This window comes from Rattus norvegicus, chromosome 16, assembly GCF_021556685.1.
Source record: "Rattus norvegicus strain SHRSP/BbbUtx chromosome 16, alternate assembly SHRSP_T2T, whole genome shotgun sequence".
Classification (NCBI taxonomy): Eukaryota; Metazoa; Chordata; class Mammalia; order Rodentia; family Muridae; genus Rattus; species Rattus norvegicus.
In genome coordinates, this window is record NC_141549.1 from 81926020 (window position 1) to 81940505 (window position 14486).

Consider the following 14486-nt stretch of genomic DNA (forward strand, 5'->3'; position numbering starts at 1 on the left):
TAAAGATTAATGTTTGCATCCCATTCCTGTTGCTGCTGTAACGTGCCAGATATTTGGTGGCCAAAACAGCATGAACGTTTGCAGTTCTACAGAGTAGAAAATCAGGATCTTGAATCTCCCTAGCTGAAATCAAGGCACAGGCAAGTTGAATTTCTGGCAACTCCAGCAAGAAAGCACACTCTTTATCTCTCTCTACACGACAGAGATAAACCCCCTCTGAGACTCCATGTAGGAGAGAAAAACAAAGTCAAACCCACTGTGAGTTACAGACATTGAATAGGCAGAGTGTGGCTCCCACTCTTGAGAGAGGGAAACTCATGTGGTGAGATAACAAGCCCGTAAGTCTATAGCCTTTCATCACAGTCTTGGTCAACAGGATGAGACATCAGAGTCCGATGTCTCTTACTTGAGACCCAGGAGGAATGGAGTCGGGCAGTAGGCAGTCCTGGCACTAATCTGAACAAGGGGAGGTCCACTGAGAAAAGCTATCTAGAAACAAGTCCCACTATAACTTTAACAGAGTTCCAGGATCAGAGTGACATCCAAAATGGCTGTGTCAATCATGGAAGAGCTGTACTTGCCTACAGGGCCCAAGCCTACACCAGTTCCTGATGTTCAAACTCCAATGAGCCAATATGGAGACACACATAGTCTTTATGAGAGTCTCCTAGGAGTGATATGTCTGCCAAGCAGCTTTCTGTCACTGCTACGAAATACCGGGGGAAGCCAGCTTAAGTGCACAGAGATTAGCTCTGAGTTACAGTTTCAAAGGTGCCTTTCCATGCTTGCTTGACCTCACCATTTGGGGTCATGGCTCATGGAGAAATGTTATGGTTGGAGGGAGGGTATATCATAAAGCAAAGCTTCTGCCCTCGTGGCAACTGAGGAGAGAAGGAAGAGAAAGCAGAAGGATGGAGAAGGAGAGGGAGGAAGAGAGGACAGTCCATTGATCACTACTTTCACTAATCTAACCCTACTTGGAGTGTTTCTGCCACTTTGCAATGGTACAGCCAACTGCAAATCAATTTTTCAACACCTGTGAAAAGATTTAACTCAGGAGAACATTTAAGATCCAAAAGTGTAGCATAACTATGGAATATACGATGTTGCTGGTTTTGTTGCTCTGGGCAACCTCCATACTCCCTCTTTCTACCTCTCTGAAGCTGAGACCTGTCTCTGTGTGGATCTGCGTTTATCCAGCTTTGGATTCATTAAGTTTATGGCCTTCTCCCATGGTAGTTTGATAGCACAGAGGAAGATCTCAGACAGTATTGCTTTGAACATCGTTCTTTCTTCTCTCTTTCTTCCTTTCTTCCTTTCTTTCTTTCTTTCTTTCTCTTTCTTTCCTTCCTTCCTTCCTTCCTTTCTTTCTTTCTTTCTCTTTCTTTCCTTTCTTCCTTCCTTCCTTTCTTTCTTTCTTTCTTTCTTTCTTTCTTTCTTTCTTTCTTTCTTGTCTGTGACTCCATTTACACTTACTTAAGGAGTATGTTGATACTTTTTGTTCCTCCTCCTCCTCCTCCTCCTCTTCCTCCTCCTCCTCCACTACTACTACTACTACTACTTCTTCTTCAAATTAGTTTTAAAGAGTGTGTGTGTGTGTGTGTTACTTGCATCTGAGGGCTTCCTATGTGATGTTCACATATGTACCCTGTCACTTTGATTATTTTTTTCTTTTTTTGCTCACCTTCTGCATTCCTAATATTTTTAGCTTTTGAGTTTCATATCCCATTTTCCTTTTTTCTATGTATGAGAGAAATCATTTCATAATTGTCTCTTGAGTCTAGTATATTTTTTAACACAAAAAAATCTCAAAAAGCAAATAGTTTCATATTTCTCTATGACTGAGGAAGATTCTATACAGTATATCATATACTGTTTTTTATTAGTTATTTTATTTACTTACATTTCAAATGTTATTGCCTTTCCTGGTTTTGTCTCCACTAGTCCCCTATGCCATCACCCCTCCGACTACTTCTATGAGGCTTCCCTAACCCACCTACCCACTCCTGCCTCACTGCCCTAGCATTCTGCTATACAGGGGCATCGAGCCTTCACAAAACCAAGGGCCTCCTCTCCCAATGATGCCAGGTAAGGCCATGCTCTGCAACATATGTGGCTGGAGCCATGGGTTGCTCCATGTGTACTCTTTGATTGATGGTTTAGTCCCTGGGAGATCCCTGGTTGGTTGATATTGTTATTCTTCCTGTAGGATTGCAAACCCCTATGGCTCCTTTAGTCCTTCCCCTAACTCCTCAATTGGGGTATCCATGCTTAGTCTGATGGTTGGCTGCAAGCATTTGTATTGCATCTGTATTGGTCAGGCTTTGGAAGAGCCTCTCAGCAGATGGCTATGTCAGGCTCCTCTCAGCAAGCACTTCTTGGTATCAGCGATAGTGTCTTTCTATCATATATTCTTAATCTATTCCTGAATTAAAACTTATGTAGGTGGAGTTCATAACTTGGTTACTACAAATTGATTTAATTTTTCTGGGTATATATTCACAGAAGTATGGCTTTATTATATAGGAGTTCTATTTTTAACTTTCTGAAGATCCTCCATATTTATTTCCATGGTGGCTGCATTAATTTTAGTTCTTAACAACCATGGATTCAGATGTCTTTCTCCATCCAACTGCACTGGCATCTGAGGTCATTTCTTTCTCTTTAAGATATTTAGTTTATTTATGTGTATGGGCGTTTCCATTCGTGTGTATATATATGCACTACATGTATGCTTAATGGATGCAGTATTTAGAAAAGAGCATTGGGTCTTCTGGAACCAGAGTTATAAATAACCATATGGGTGCTGAAAACTGAAACTTCACCACATAGTCACCTATCCAGCCCTCACCTATCATCTTACTGTTAGCCTAAAGACTGGAGTAAGACAGGACATCAGTGTAATTTTGTCTTGTTTCCCTAGTGACTTTGGTCATTTGCCTTTGTGACTGGCCATTTGCCTTTGTGACTATGGTCATTTGCCTTTGTTTGAAATACCTGTTCATCCCTATTGTTTGTTTATTGATATTGATTGAATTAATTATGCTTCTGAAGTTTGTTTCATACTTTTAATATAGTCTAAATGTTGATCCTCTGTAGCATAAATATCTTGGTAATGGTTTTTACTAGAGTGATGAAACATTACAACCAAAAGCGACTTTTAAAAGGATTAATCTCTGCTTCCAGTCCCACACCCGAAGTCTATCACTGAGTAATTTAGAGCAGCAAATCAAGCATGGATAAAACTGGAGGCAGCAGCTGATACAGAGGCCATGGAGAAGCACTATGCACTGGCTTGCTCCTTGTAGCTTTCTCAGTCTGCTTTCTTGTGGAGCCTAAAGGAGCTGCCCCGTGTTGACAACATATTTACTGGGCTGGGCCTTTCCACCTCAAGAATTAATCAAGAAAATACCCAACAGGCCAATATGGTGGGGACATTTTCTCAATTGAGGTTTCTTACTCCCAAATGACTCTAGATTGTGTCAAAGTGACAAAAAATATTCTAATTAGATGGATGGTTTTTGGCAAAGATTCTCTTCCATTCTTCATATAGTCTCCTCACTCCATCAACTGCTTAATTTTTTAGGGCAGAATATTCTTAATTTGATTCAGTCCTATATGCCAATGCTTCCTTTTACATCTGAAGCAACTGGAATCCCATTAGAAAGTTACTTTCTATGTCTGCATTGTATTTTTATATGTTTTCTCTGTTTTCTACCAAGTTTCAGTGTTTTGGGCCTTACAACAAGACATTTTGTCTACCTTTACTTTCTCTTTCTACAGAGTGATATATAAGAATATAATTCAGATGTCTACATGTAGACATTTAGTTCTAAATATATCACTTGTTTAAGTTTTTCTCAAATATATATGAGAAATATATGTAATGTATATATTAGGTACAATTATGACATATTTAAACAAATTATGTTTTGTGATTTTGCTTTCCCCAGTTTCTTTTAACTCTGTTGACAATGTCTCTTTTCTATCTTCAACCACCAAACTCTTCTCCTCCTTATTTTCCAGTGTCCTTTGTCCTACTCCTCATTCTTCCTCATCACTTAACATTACCCTTTCTTAGCCTTCTTGATTTTAAACTTCACCCACGCTTTTATTTGTTCACACACACATGCACATGCGCACGCGTGCATGTGCACACACACACACACACACACATGATATATCACAAACCATGATTCATATATGAGAGAGAATATGTATCATTGTCTTTCTGAGTTTTTGTTATCTCACTTAATTTTATACCCTTTAAATCTAACTAATTTTATAAAAGTTGTATTATTTTGTTGTTCTTCACAGTTGTGTGACATTGCATTGCGTATATGTACTATATTTTAATTATCTCTTTATCTCTTGAAGGAGCTAAGATGGTTTCACTTCCTTGCTCCTTATGACTATGGTAGTAACAAACATGAGTCTCAATTCTTTCTGTGATAGGTCAAGAAATCTTTGGACTCATGCCAAGGTGTGGCATAGTTGTGTCATACAGTACTTCTCTTTTTAATTTTCAGAGGAACCTCTATAATGACTGTACTTATGTACACTCCCATAAACAATGAATAGGGGCTATACTTTCCTTACACCCATTCCAACACTTATTTTCATATTATTGGTGATAGCCATTCTTGAGGTGGTATCTTTCCACCATATAATTTTCAATAAATAGTAGTATTGTAGCTGCTTAGACTTACTTCTAGATCTTCTGTTCTATTTCATTCATTTATATGTCTGCCTTTGGTGCCAATGTCATGCTGTTTTTGTTACTGTGGCTTTGCAGAATATTTTAAAGATCAATGTATAGACATACCTAAGCTCCCAAAGTTAAACCATGAAAGTATCAATAAGGTGGATAGATCAGAAACAAACAAGAATAAAGTACTAATAAAGAAAACTTCCCTACAAGGGAAAACATAGTACTGAACAGATATACTATTCATATCTAAGAAGCCCTTAAAGAATGTTTAAAACAAACCTGCTTCACTTTATTCTCTGAAATAAGAACTTAATCTACAACACAGCTATCACTCTAATACCCAAAGTAGATTAAGATTAACAAAAATTTATAATTCCACTTCCTTGATTTCCTGTCTTTTCAAACACTTCAAAAAAAATCATGGCAAACTAAATTCAATTGTAAGATTTCAAGGATAATTCAATTTGTCTAAATAATAAACAAAATAAAGACAGAAAGACCCAGTCACCATCACAACAATAAATGAAGAAAAAGACTATCTTTAATTCCCAAACTCTTCAAGATAAAACCCTTGAAGAAACTCAAACGGACATGAACAAATTTAACTCTGTTTGACAAACCTCTAGCAACTTAGTACTGAAGAGGCAAACCCTAAATGCATTTCCTCTAAAATGAGAAATGAGAACAAATGTATGCTCTCACTATTCCTACTCAGTGTAACAGTTGAAACATTAGCCAGAGCAACAAGGCAAGAAAAAGAAATTAAAAGAGATACAAATAGTAGAGAAAGAGGCTGATTTATGCTCAGAGATGCTATGACCTGTAGTTAACAGACCCAGAATATTTACACGTACAGCTCAATACTTACAGTGAAATATCAGGATACAAAATCAATAGACAATAATCATCTTTTCTATGCACCAGACTCACTGAAAAGGACCAAGGGAAAACAACCCCAGTCACAATAACTTCAACAAATGAAATAGGCCTGAACTTAATCAGTAATGCTAAACATCACTCCAATAAAAAAAGGTAGAGCTCTGAAGACATAATTCTGGGACACATAAGAAGACAGACAGTCTTAGCTAGTGTTTTGAACTGAGGACAAATACTGTTATGGTGCCCCCATGTTACTAAAAGTCACAGGTAAATTTCATCCTATCTCAATTAAAACTCTTATATTAGTCCTTACAGAAATTGAACAAAAACAATTCTGAAATTCATAAGAAAAATTACAAGACCCAGAACATCCAAAGCAGCCATGACTAAAAGGGGCAAGGAAAAAGAATCACAGTACTCATCCCTGTCTTCTTTTATACCAGGTCTACTCTGTTGATCACCTGTAGAGTTCGATGACTCAGCATTCCACAGTTTCAGATGAATTGTTTGTTTCAAATATTAGAGTTTTAAAATCTATAAAACGAGATTATTAAGTATTGAGTTGAGACTGTATTTTCCTGTAATTAATTAGATCTAATATGTCTTAATATTTTTGGGAACACATTAAGAACAGTTTATAAAGCTGTCTTACAAAATTGTTGTCTGAAATTAAACATCTGGGCCAACCTGGAGTCTCTTGATTGTCATTTTTCCCTGATAGGTCTATGTGGAAAAATATATGCAGCATAAACACAAATACTGTAATCATTTAAGTGCCTTTACATCTGCCTTGCTATGAAACCAACAACATTTCTCCAAAATCCTTCATCAATCAAAGCGAGAAACTCCATGTCCATGAAACAAGTCCCCAAGTTCCTCAGATCCTCTTTCTCTTGGTTACTTTTATTTTTTTTCTGCCTCTCTGCCTTCATTATAAGCATAATAAATAATTTCATATGCATGGAATCCTACAGCATCTGTCCGTTTGTATCTGGCTCATTCACATTCATCTCTGTCATTCTTTAAAAATGAATAGCATTCTGGCGTCTTGTGCAGTCATTCCTCTGCTCATAGAACTTGGGGATGGTTTGCCCTTGTTTCTTGTGATCAACACTCCTGTAAGCATCGAGATGCAAACACCCATTTCCTTTTCAGTTCTTTTGGGCTGTGTGTACGAGAATTATTGGGTCACATGGTGAGTTTGCATTTTACTTTATTTCCCACTCCTAGATGTGGGGTCCATATGGGTCCTAGTTTCTCTGTCACCTTGTTAAAACTATGTTATTAGACATGGTCATCCTAGTTGGTATGAAAGGTGATCATTGTGGCCTTGATGTACCTTACTCCCAATGATTCATGATTACGGAGATCTTCCTACTGTGTCCATCATTTGTGTGTGTTCTTTGAGCAATATTTATGCAAATAGTGCAGCTAATTTAACTTTTAATTTTTTTAAATTTAAGTATAAAATTTAAAGTTCTGATAATTATTTGGCATATATATGTATATTATGTATGTGTATATAACTGTGGATGTGTGGATGTGTGCCTGAATATATGTATGTGTAGCACATATGTACAGACACCTTCAGAGTTACATGTGATTGTGAGTCACCTGACATAGGTCCTGAAAACTGAACTCAGAGCCTCTAGAAGAGCAGCAAGTACTCTTAATTTTTTTTTTTTTTGGTTCTTTTTTTCGGAGCTGGGGACCGACTTAATTTTTAATCTATCCATGCAGCCCCTCTGCATAGTTTTTAATAGGTTATTTTTCAGTTCTATAATTACAAGTGTCCTTTCTACATTTTAAAGAATTGATCTCTTATACGATACATCACTTTTCTCCCTTCCATGTTTGGTCCTCACACTCTCTTGATGTCTTTTGATGCCCAAAATCATTCAGATGAGTGGGGGATCATCTGTCTGTGCTTTTGTGTCCCAAGAGGTCATTGTCAAGATTAATGTTCTGAAAATTTCCTCCCACATTTACTTTCAAGCGTTTTACTTTCTGTTTTTACACAACATGTATTTATGATGCTTGTATGTAGGATAAGATAAGGGACGTGCTGTACTTTTGTGTATGGGTGTGGCTTCTCTCAGCACCATGCGTAGGAGGCTCTCCTACTTCAACTTCATGGTTTTGTCTCTTTTTTTTTTTCCAAGAAAGTTCTGTAACATGTGTAGGAATTTCTTTCTGGGGTCTCTCTTCTACTAGAGTGAAACCTATCAATATTCCTTTGCCATATTAATCTGATGACTTGAGCTTTGAAGGAGATTTGAAATCAGAAAGTGTGTACCTGCCTGCTCGGATGCTTGTGTTAGTTGTCTTTCTATTACTACAGTCTACACATAGGAGAAATAGCCTAACGTAAGCTCACAGAGCCATTTGTCACAGAGCCATTAAGCTCCCTATCCTCTTGTTCTGCCTCACAGCATTCAGAGTCCAAGCCACTGGCTTTTCCAAGCCAGTAATTCATGGTAAAGGCCTGGGATAGGGTGGAGGTGGGAGGGAGTGTGGTTCTGGACACAAGCTCATACTCTCCTATCTATTCTGACCTTCAGCCCAGCTTCTCATCTTGGACAAACACTTCTCAATTTGTTGTTTGCTCTGAGCCCATCTCCAGGGCAGTGAATTGTTTGGGTTTTATCATTATGTCAATGTTTATTCTTTTTTTGAGGAGTGAAAGAAAACTTATGACCTCTTCATTCTGCTCTCTTGGGAGACAAGCTCATCCACTTCTGTTTGTAGACTACTTAATTTGATTGATTTTTGTAAGCCCTGAAGAAAACTTCTAATCAGAGTTAAACAAGATTAGATAAAATCCATCCTTTAATTTGGCAAGATTGGGCAATTATTTAAGGAACATTCACATCGTAGTTGGATTCTAAGTTTCCAGAACAGAATGGGCCTGCAGCTCTCTGACACGTGTTAAGAGTCAGCATCAGAGCAGAAAGCCAAGAATGTGATGGAGATGTTGCTGGCCCAGGCCTAGAATGAAGGAGTGTTTGAAGAGCTTGTCTGTCTGCCATCTTCTCCCTAGTATTCCGTGTTGTTTAGAAACCACTTTAGACAAGTTATGTCACTGATTTGAGAGAAATGGGCTAGCAAAAAAAAAAAAAATTCACAGTAGGTGATTTGAGGCCAGAATTTTCCCTCATGAGTCCCAGTTCATAGAGACTATACTATGGATAAGTCAGGATTCCAATTGCTTCTGTGTAGAATATTATCCTCAATCTCACTTAGGGCATTAGAATTCTGAAAGAGGACTTTGTGTTGACTAGGGAGATGCTAATGTTTGATAGTAATGTTTTTTACTAAGCATCAGAGCAAGACGCTAGGTAGGATAAAGGGTTGGATTAAAGTCAACCCGTTCCCTTTTAATTGTTGGTCTTTTCCTTCGTGACTCTCAGAATTTGCATTTGTGAAATGATATGAGGTTTAGATATAAGGCCTAGTTCAATGTCCAGGAGATGAGTTTTTCCAGAGAAAAATGTAACGAGTCCTGAGGCATTTCAGATGAGTTTTCATGTAAGTATCTCCATTCATATCTAATGTTAAATTTTAGAACAGTGTGTTCCTATTTACATACCAAAGGACAAAAAATAGGCAAGATAAAATTATTTTCCAAATTATAAGAATAAAAATTAATTAATGAAAGGGCTAAAAAATCCACCATAACTGAAATGTAACTAGTTCATGATAGAACATGGATTCAAAACGAGAAAAGCCAGTAGTTCTCTTCCTGCAATTCATGCTGAGGTAGGTGGAGTCTTTTCGGAGCATTTTCCAGCTGCAGTGAGCGCTGAGAGCCTTTCCAGAATCTCTTCACACTTGAGACTAAACAGATTGCCTTTGGGATAACAGCAACCACAACCGACGGTCTGCTGACCAGTGGACAAGCCACATTCCAAAAGTACCACCTAAAAAGAACCAGCTAATTTTCCAGCAGTCTGTGTGGCTGTGCGGATGACGTTGGCCAGCAGCAACCTTGGGTGTTCTTGTTTCTGAGATCTGGGACAGCAGAAAATTCTCTCCATGTCTCCCCAGTAAATGTCTTCAACTCTAGCCTGTGTTCATCTTTCTGACTATGGAGTTCTTCCTGGGAAAACAGGGTCAGCTCAATAAGAACATCAGGCCCAGGACCTTCCCAAATGATACTCTGTGATGTTAGATACATTTGGACATATCTCAGACACAACAGTAGTTTCCAGATGCAGTATTCAGGCATTACAGATATGACCCTGGGAGGTACTAAATCTAGGAAACCTGGACAGGGACAGGTGACGGATCCTTGTTGTGAACTACTGAAAAGGGGGGTGAAGACTCACCCCATTGCTACCTCAGCCTAAGCTGGACATGGAGAAGGAAGGTGGCTTCTGTAATGGAGTTCCCTCTGCATGTCGCCATTCTGAGCTTGATTGATTACAGTCCTGGAGAGAAGGGAACCTTGCTGGAATCGATAAAGTGTGGGGTGCACGACACTGACAAATGGACCTGCCAAACCTGGGCCAATGGAGTTGGCATCTCCCAAATACATTATAAATATCAAGCAGGTCTGCACTTCCAGGGAGAGAATTTAATCAGCAGTGTAGCAGCCAAGTTGGAAGACTTTGTCTCATCGGGGGTCTCCATTAAACCTCAGCCTGGCAGATTATAAAGTTAGATTTTTTTCCTAGGATGAATTACAAATTCCACAGGATGGAATGTCTCGGCCCAAGTCGGGTCAAGGCAGAGACTCTCAACCATACACCTTTCTTCTGGAAGCACTACGACCAGTCTGTCACCGATTACTGTCAATCTTCACACTGGAGGACCAGTAACATGTTTTCATCTACTCAACAGGAAACCTCCTAACACATTAGGGTGACATATGAGCAGGTGTTGACAGCTAGCTCAACTGTTGGGTGCAATGTTTCATCAAGACTATAGCAGCAACTCGAGTGTCGTCTAGCCCAGTATTCTGTCCCTACTTTTGGATTTTGTGGCCCAGAGACAATTGGCTGTCATCCTAGAAAGTAGTTACCGGTCTTCCTGTCAGCATCTTTCAGGGATCCCAGTTTCCTTTAACAGTAAGGTCTGCTGTAAATTATCCATAATACTTCCCACTTCTAACAGGAAGGACTAAACATGTATTGGTTATGTTTAGTTGTTGCTGTGAGTACCCTGTACTACTAGTGAGAAGCTCTAGCTACCTAACCAGACAACCAAATAGATATCATATCTTTTATTCACTTTAAGCAAGCAACTGAATACCTTCTCAGAGGCCACACAGCATCTCCCCCTACATCAGGCCCTATATCTAGACCCAGTGAGGGTAAAGCTTGGCTTCTGCTGCCTGTAGGAAGCAGACTGTCCATTACCCAATCTATAGACTTGCCACTCTTTGGCTGTCCAGGAGGACACAGCTGTGCCAGCTGTGAGCTTCTCTTTGAACAGAAAGGAAGGTGGAAGGCTTCAGCAAACACAGCCACATCCATGAGTTGGGATCTGCTCACCTGCTACATATACCTGACATGTGGAAGGAGACCCCACTTTCATTGAAAAAGGCTTAACTGGGAGGGAACCATTTCTAGAAGGTCCACTTCAGCCAGGTAACCTTAGCTGTGCATATTCTCCAGAAGGAAAAGATTTCTCCATCTGCCCTTCCCATATGATACAGCCACTCCCGCATCGCATCCTGAAGTGCCCACAGAGCGTTCCCATGGAACATGTCAGCTTCAGTCAGTATCATGCCTACAGAGAGTGCCTGTCACTCAGGACATATTTGGCAACACAGCAGGGCCCTAAGCTGAGACCCATGCTGCTGGCACATTGCCAGTGCAATTAGACAAGCAGGAACGGCGAGACAGGGAAATTCAAAGAGAGGGCAGTGTGAATCATGGTGCCTAGACAGCTCAGCAATGAAATTGAAGGGTATCTTGGTAGGGGAGTGGGTTTCCGGTAAGAAAGGGTAGAGGAGTCACAGACTGTATGATTAGGGATAATGAGAAATTAGGAGTTAGGTATAACAAAATATTTCATTTACAGTAGCAATCAAAAAATATAAACTCCTTCAGAATGATGTAGCAATGAACTTGATAAGACCTCTGCAATCACATCTTTTAACCAGTCTTGGAAATGCCCGAGAGGAAAGAGATGCATTAGGAAGATGGCTACAGTACCGAGTAGGAAAATTCACTACCGACAGCATTCCAAAACTACTCATTAGGAAATTTGTCATGGACCTAATGAATGTGCAAACTTTTTTTTCTGGAGCTAGAAATATGGAAAACATAGAAATATGGAAAACATAAACAAGAAACTTGGGAACTCTTTGACGAAAATACTAAAATGAGGAACTCTGAGTGAAGGCTAGACCCATCAGATATGCAGCAGACTGTGAACCTTATTAAGAAGAGCAGTGCAGTCTGCTGTTTGAATACACCCTACCAAGAAAGAAGACAGAAACGGAGTGTGTATGGAGAAACGTAAAATACGGAAAGGGACAGGAATCACAAGTATAAGGTACACATTGAATAAATCTCACTAAATAAATGGAGAAATCAGGAAAAAATAATGTTTGGCCTGCTCATTCAGCTAGACCCTTTAATAATACCTTAAGAATACAAGGCATGTAAATACAGCTCCCGGGGAGTGCTGTAAGAAAACAAGGAAGGAAAAGAAAAGAAAGAAAATCACCCTTGATGTTATGAATGAAAAGGTACATTTTGAGTGCGTCTATGCATGTGTGTGCATGCCTATATGTGTGTGTATGTTCATGTTTGTGTGTGTGTGTGTGTGTGTGTGTGTGTGTGTGTGTGTGTGTGTGTTTGCCTGTGGGGGCCAGAAAAGGGTACCATATCTCCTGTAGCCGAAGTTACAGGGAATATCAGTGAGGCAGTCACATGCATGCTGGGAGCCAGATTCAAGTTCTTGGTAATAACCCCAGGTTCTCTTAATCACCAAGCCATCTCTCTGGCCCAAGAAGCACATTTCTTTCAATTATTTAACAACCAGGATCCACCGAAGATTGGAGATTCAGACTGAGCAGAAATGTAAAACATTTCCATGTAAAACAGTGTGAAAGTCAAAGTTTAAATGGCAAACTAGACAGACTGGGTGTCACTCATGTCACAAACTAGGGATGGTATTTGGATAGACAAGTGGCACCCAGAATCACAGAATCAGACACACACACACACACACACACACACACACACACACACACACACACACACACAAAACAACTCATGTGCTTCCAGACTAATCCTTCAGTGGTTCATGGGCAGGCAGCATGTATGATGACATAAAATGCCTACTTAGGAACAGCCAGTGTGATGGTTGATGTGAGATACTCACTACTTCTCTTGCTATTGTTGATATAAATGCACCTACTAATTAGCCAAACCTAGAAGGTGCTCCAATTTGTGATCAAGGAATTCTACAAGGCAAAGGTGCAAGGCAAAAGTAACCAATGTTGAAAACCAGAGAATTCTACCTGGATCCTTGGAAGATACCAAGAATTAATACCAGGACTGATAGAACATTCACAACTCTTCAGCCTTGCAATGATTTACTTACGGAGCTCAAATTTCTCATTCGAGACTCGATTCCATTTGCCTGTCAGTCATATCTTACAGAAAGCAAATCTGTCACTTAGAATTGGCCTAAATGTCTCCTCTGTGTAAACCCCAGGTCTCTGGGTCTCCTCTGGTGACACACTGAAAGGGAAAGATAATTTTAACATTAGCTACCATTGCAGTCAACCCACAGACGGCCTTAGGATGTAAATTAGTAAAGGCACAGATACATTATTATTTTAAATATTATGAGCTGTGAGAAAGTTTAAAACTGAAAAAGGAAGATGAGCTTTGAGGTGTGACTCCCTAAAAGCTGAAGTTCAGCATCCCTGCGTCCCTTCCCCACCCACCACGGCTGCCCTAGCGGACTTCACAGAAGTCTGATTGCTTCATGGGGTTGATGCCACCCACCTCTTGCTGTGCTAGGCACCCTGCTATCCTGCCATTTAATAGCAGCTGTGTAAGATCCTGCAGGGGCACAAGATTAAAGTGCTATTCAGGAGCTCGAATGTATGACTTTTCCTTTTCTGCCTAGGTCAGGTTGAAAAGCTGTCCTTCCAAAGAGAGTAAAACCGGATTTCTAAGTGATTACCATAACTTTTATTGTCTTTTAATTATATTTTATCAACGCTAATATTAAAAGAAAGTTTGAGCATGTTCACATTCTGTACGTGTCCAAGTGCACAAGTTTCTATGGAGAACTTAGGCTGTTTTTGCCACTTCCCTGTGCCTGCCCTACTTGAATGCCCACCTCCATTTCAATTACTGGAGGACACACAGGCTGCAAAGAAGGGTCCAGACTGTACCATCTGCCCCACCCTCTCTCTTGCTTTTGTGCCCCATGAGAAGTAACATTAGTGAGCGAGGGTTCAGCATTGCCAACACTAGTTGTCTCCTCTGCTGTGTTTGATTGACAATCAGCCTCCATTGCCCCAGGAACAGTTACAGAGGAAGCCACATTTGTGGTATAAGTCTGCTGAACTTCCACTCTTTATGGGACTCCTAGAAACTTGTAGCTGGAAGTTTAGGGTAATTTGTGACCTTCCTGTGTAAGGCAAGTAATCTAATGACAACACCATACATCACCAGAGAGGGATCTGAGGCAATGAAAAGGTTGTATTCCTTCTGACGCTCTAGTATAGACTTGTAGTTACTGCAAAGAGAGCAGGCCTCAAGTAATTAGTTCATTGGGTCAACAAATCTGTTACTTTGCTTCATTTCTTAACTTTTCACTGTGTAGAAATATTCAAATCATGCTTCTGGACAACTGTAAAGCCTGTCCACAGTAACAGACATCACGGCTATGCTTCTGTGCAGCTCAGAAACCTGACAGTTTG

General features: G+C 39.8%; 1 protein-coding gene and 1 long non-coding RNA gene across 3 annotated transcripts in view; one reads left to right on the forward strand and one right to left on the reverse strand.

Moving 5' to 3' along the window:
- Erich1 (glutamate-rich 1) overlaps positions 1-14486 on the forward strand; it is a gene marked incomplete at its 5' end in the record, with an annotated part of 52793804 nt that overhangs the window by 51055460 nt on the left and 1723858 nt on the right.
- The window catches only part of LOC102550761 (uncharacterized), a 28323-nt gene that overhangs the window by 1155 nt on the left and 12682 nt on the right, over positions 1-14486 (reverse strand). For all 3 annotated transcript variants that reach the window (XR_015640069.1, XR_015640071.1, XR_015640070.1), the window contains one exon: positions 13151-13290. This is a non-coding gene — a long non-coding RNA (uncharacterized LOC102550761). The remainder of the gene's footprint in view (positions 1-13150; positions 13291-14486) is intronic.